We start from the raw sequence: 5,044 nt of genomic DNA, 5'->3' as shown, positions 1-5,044 counted from the left end.
GCGCGGGATAGCCCGTACGCACGACAGCCAGGTGCGCTGAGCCGGGCTCTGGGGACGGGACGCTGCGGGGCCCGTAGTGCGGGTGACCGGCGCGTGCGTCTGCGGGGCGGGCTAGTGCAGCACACTCCGGGGGCGGGGCTTGATGCTCATCTGCATACCCAGGATGCAATGCTCCCGCAGCTGCGGGATTTGGGGTATTTCTTTGCTGTTTTGGGAAAAGCAAGGTGGGGCCCGTGAGGCGGGGGTTGGGGGCCCTGGGCCCCTGCCGAGCCGCTGTAAGGCATTACTCCGGTTTCTCTTCAACACGCATAAATCTTTCGCCTTTTACTAAAGATTTCCGTGGAGAGAAGCAGTCACGAGTTTACACCCAATTTTTCGAGGCCCCGTTCCGGCGGGGCTCCCCTTCCGTGTGCAAGAGTAGATCCCGCTTGCTTTGCGGTCAAGGATCGCTGTCCCGCGTGTGCTGGTGCCCACGCCGGCCGTGCGCTGGGAGTGCCGGCCGTGGGTGACCGCGCGCCGTGGTTACACGCTGCTGTTGCTGCGTGCGGGCTGCGGTGCCTTGCTTTGCATCCTGCGTGTTTGTGCGGGCAATCAGGCGCGGTGCCCGTCGTCTCTCCGGGTAGGAGCGGGCCCTGGGCTGCCTGGAGATCATCTCTGCCTCCTGCCAGGTCTTGTGGCACCACTACTTCTTCCTACAACTCCTACCGCTACTCCTCCTCCTCCTCCTGCTGTTAGTCCTGCTGGGGGTCCACACGCCTCCTCGCCCAGGTTATGCTGCTGGTTTAGTTGCCAACAACCGGACCGTGGAGGAGTGCGTACCGGGTTACACCGTACCACCGTGCAGACCAGGAGAGGCCTGGTCTGACAACACAGTCAAAGGGGACAGTAAAGCACTGCTAAAATCCCAGGGTTTGCACTTGCTGCCGGGGAGGTGCAGCTCCATCCAGCTGCACTTCAAGATGCGTGGCTCCCCGAAGCCCGCGAGAGAGATCGCACCCGCGCTGTGGTCACACTCGGTCTCCTGGCACAAGAAGTGTGTCTGGGGCACGTGTCAGGCCGGCAGCCGGCTGCGAGCCCTCCCTGCACCACCGCCCGGAGCAGCAGCTGCCCCAGGCAAGGGGCACAGTGGGTGCAGAGGCCAGGCAAGCACTGCTGGAAAACAGAGGCCGTAAGAGCCCCGAGGACGGGTCCATGCTCCCCGGAGCCTCCAGCACCAAGCGGCTCCACACACAGCTCAGCATCGACCGCCCCTTGGCCTGCCAGGGCGCTGCACGGCCCCCACAGAGCCTGGCTCGAAGGCCTCAGCCCACGCATGGGGCAAAGACGCAGCGGTTCCTCGCCTACAGATGAGGGCAAGCTGCAGCCTCTCCTGCTCCTCTGCGCTGAGACGTCCTCGAGCCAGCTCGGCTGAGCGAAGCTGATTCTTACTTGAACACAACCCTTCCGCCGTGCCCCGGGGTCTCCGGCCAGAGCCTCCTTTCTGGGCAGGGGTATTGCCAGCTGGGCAAGGGCCAGGGGCAGGTTGACCAGGACGTCCCTGGACCTGGTGGGGCTGCAGATTTTTTTTTAATTCAGTTTTCCATATTCCAAGCCAAATTCCCCCAAACAAATTCCAACTCCAAGAGCCAGTCCAGAGCCAGAAGTGGCCCTCCACCCGGCAAACATCCTCCACCCCCGTCTGGGGCTTCCAGATGTTTCCACAACCGTTGGCAGGTGTCCTACGTGCACAAGCACAGAGGCTTGGGGTTCGGATGCCCCCAAGTTTTGCTTGCCCTCAGCTGTAGGGCCCCAGGGGCAAGCCAGGGAGGAGGCTCCCATTTTCATCAAGTGGGTTTAAAGCCCAGACCTTCCCACTCCAGCAGCTAAGTGGGAGGCTTGCAATGCATTACCTTGGCAAGTGCTCGCCCCGTGCCAGGAGAGCGGTCTTCCCTGGTGCGGCTAGGAGGTCCCAGGGCCTCCAAGCCTTGTGCCCCGGCCGAGCCCCAAGCCCGAAGGGTGCCATGGCAGGCAGGGGTGCTGTCCCCTTGCCCCTTCCTGCAGAAGCACGATGCCCACCACTGGTGCAGGTGAGCGGCCTGGAGGTGTTGGCAGTGGGCATGGACCACCCCGTTGTCCGCGTCCACGTCAGTCACAAGTCATGACTGCGTGACCTGGGCAAAGTGCTGTGGGCTGTATGGCTGGACCAGGTGGCCCCGGCCCCGGCCCCGGCCCTGCCTGCAGCTGCTGCGGCCAGGAGGTGGAGGGGCTGCGGGGAGCTTTGGGGGTGGCGGTCAGGGAGACTTGGGGCGAGCAGGTGGAGCGAGGGCCTGCGGCCCCCCTGGCAAAGCTGGGGGTGTGGGGTCAGCTCCTAGCGCAGGGGCGAGTGCAGCCCTCAGTCCCCAGACAGGGGCTCCCTTGCCCAGCCCGGTCCCAGGATGGAGATGGCCCTGCTGTGCGCCCCGCATCACGGGGTTTAAGCCTCCTGCAGAGGCGCTGGGTGCTGCAGCCCAGGCTGGGGGTGGGAGCACCCGGGCTGGGGGCTCTCCCTGGGTGCCCAGCGGAGGGGAGGGCAAGTGCTGCAAGGCCGGCTGGATCCCGGTGCGGAGAGTCAGGGTTTTCAGTCAAGTGTCTGTGGAAATCCCGTCTTGTGCTCTGGTGTTTGCGGATCTTGTGTTCCCTAGCTCGTGTTCGGGGCGGGGGCCAGCAGGACTGACGGCAGGAGAAGGAGAAGTAGTGGTAGTAGTCGTAAGAAGAAGCAGTGCTTGAGTGCTGCCCAAGCCGGGGCAAAGGCGGCGGCCCAGGGCCCCAGGGCCCTCTCCGACCGGCAGAGAAGATGCCGGAGAAACATGAGGATGCAAGCCAAGCCCTGCACGAGCGCAGCGCTCACCCCGCACCGGCACGGGGCCCCGGCGTCCCCCACCCCCCGGGCCGGGTCGCGCAGCACCGAGCACACGATGCAAGCCCTTTCACCGGCAGCAAAGCACAACTTAACTCAAGTCTACTTTTGCACACTCAGGGCAGCTCCGCCAAAACGGAGCCTCGAAAAATTGGGTGTAAACTCATCACTGCTTCTCTCCACGGAAATCTTTAGTAAAAGGCGAAAGACTTATGCGTGCTGAAGAGAAACCGGAGTGATAACCAGCAAAGGCTCGGCAGGCGGCTCGGGCTGGGGGGGGCCCCACAGCGCAGGGTGCTCCAGGCCCGGGACCGCGCCCCCCCGCCCTGCCCGGCTCTGCATGCCCAGCCCCCGGCCCCCGCAGCAGGGATCACACCTTTCTTTTCCCAAAACACCAAAGAAACACCCCAAACCCTGCAGCTCCGGGCACACTGCATCCTGGGTATGCACATGAGCCCCGCACCGCCTTCTGCACTAGCCCGCCCTGCGGACACACGCGCCGGTCGCCCGCACTAAGGACCCGACAGCGGCCTGCGCCCAGACCCCGGCTCGGTGCAGCTCGCTGGGTGTGTGTACGGGCCATCCCGCACTGCTTTGATGCGAGTCAAACCTCGGGCTACAGGAACCCCAGTTACCCAGTGTCTGTGCTCCCTATCTCCTCCGCACCGGGCTGGGGCAGCTGTGACTGCCGGCACCGGGGTCAGCACAGTGCAGACTCACTAGCACTTCCCTTCTCCCTGGCGCACGAGGGAAGTGTGCATGCTGGCAGGCTGCCACACTTGGCCCGTGCGCGTGCCCGCTGTGAACGGGGATGAGGTTCAGAAAAGGAATTGGGGGGGCTAAGACTTTGTGCTTGGAGACAAACTCAGGGGACTGTGACATGATGGCGTGATGCCAGCTCCGGCGCTGCACCCCCTGCCCGAGCGGCGCTGCCGGTGTAGCAGAAAGCCCCCTTTTCCTCTTGCCTGCATTTCCTCTCCCCTCCTTGGATATGTTTTTCCTCTTCTACCTTTTCTTCCTTCCTCTTTCTTTCACTTTAAGATAAGGAATTGTGGTGTAAAATTTGTATGTGTGCATTTTGTATCTCCCTGTGTATGTTGGTAGTTTTATCTATTTGTGTGCCATGGCATTTGTAGCTTATATTTTATACTCCTCACCTTTCAACTTTCAGCTATAAATGTGTTTAGTAACAATGTTAACAAGGGCAGGAGTCAAACTGCCCCTTCCCTGTATCAGGCTGGCCCCTGAAAGAGTGAGTGAATCAGTGATTGAATGTGTAACATGGCAGCAGACAGCGATTAACACCTAAGGAAACTGCAGATCAATCAACGGAAGAACTCAATAGAAGACAATGTAGCAACCGGGAAATCTCTAAACGTCACTGATCAAGGGCTAGAAGCCCTGGCCTGAGTTAATCAATGCCGGGGACCAACTTTTGGGCTGAATATCACCAGATCGACCGCTCCCAGAGCCCTATTCAAAATTCATTGGGGACCCTCAATTGGGATCCAGGAGGGAGACCCCGAATACCTGTTACGGTGGGAACTCAAGGGCACACCAGTGCACTCCTGGACACCGGAGCTGCGCTAAATGTATTTGGGAGGAAATGGGACCTGAAGCAGGAAAATGGGTACGTGTCCCAACTGAAACTGCTTAAGGGGGCGGAATAGATCTAACCCTGAATCTAGCCTTGTGAATAGGACTCCCTGTGTCACGAGGAGAGCATCCCAGTGACCCAGCCTGGAAAAAAAGAAAAAAAAAAAGAAGTGAGCTATCAAACACCTGACCCTCGAGGAACAGGGTAACCAATCTCCTAATCCTGCCGGCCACCCTTCTTGGCTAGCAGGAAGGAACGGCTCTGAGCCGCTGGAAAATACGCATCGGACGGGCTGATCAGTGCCCGCCCCGATGTTGAGGCAGGAAAAGGCCAGAACAATCCGCAACTTAGGACGGCCACCCTCCTGTAGGTAACTGCTCCACTTTTTCACTATAAAAGAAAAGCACCCCAAGAATGGAAAATGCTGTGTGCACGGCCACTGCACACGTCAGCATTGCACTTTGTAAATATGAATAATCAGCCACTGCCAGGAGTTTTCCTTGGCAGGTTTGTGTGTGTTTGTTTTCTGTTGCAGAAGCCACAGTGTAGTCAAAGGTGACCGACAAACCACC

At 60.2% G+C, this 5,044-nt stretch overlaps 2 non-coding genes across 2 annotated transcripts; one reads left to right on the top strand and one right to left on the bottom strand.

The window, feature by feature from the left end:
• Positions 1–283: 283 nt before the first annotated feature.
• LOC112548776 lies at positions 284–399 on the top strand. Its single transcript, XR_003092359.1, has one exon. It is a non-coding gene; the product is annotated as a U5 spliceosomal RNA (small nuclear RNA).
• Positions 400–2,998: 2,599 nt separating this feature from the next.
• Positions 2,999–3,114, bottom strand: LOC112548777. Its single transcript, XR_003092360.1, has one exon. It is a non-coding gene; the product is annotated as a U5 spliceosomal RNA (small nuclear RNA).
• Between the last annotated feature and the right edge of the window lie 1,930 nt (positions 3,115–5,044).

Source organism: Alligator sinensis, unplaced genomic scaffold (assembly GCF_000455745.1).
Source record: "Alligator sinensis unplaced genomic scaffold, ASM45574v1 scaffold1568_1, whole genome shotgun sequence".
Classification (NCBI taxonomy): Eukaryota; Metazoa; Chordata; order Crocodylia; family Alligatoridae; genus Alligator; species Alligator sinensis.
Note: the sequence above shows the minus strand (reverse complement) of the source record. Positions and strands in the feature narration are given on the sequence as shown.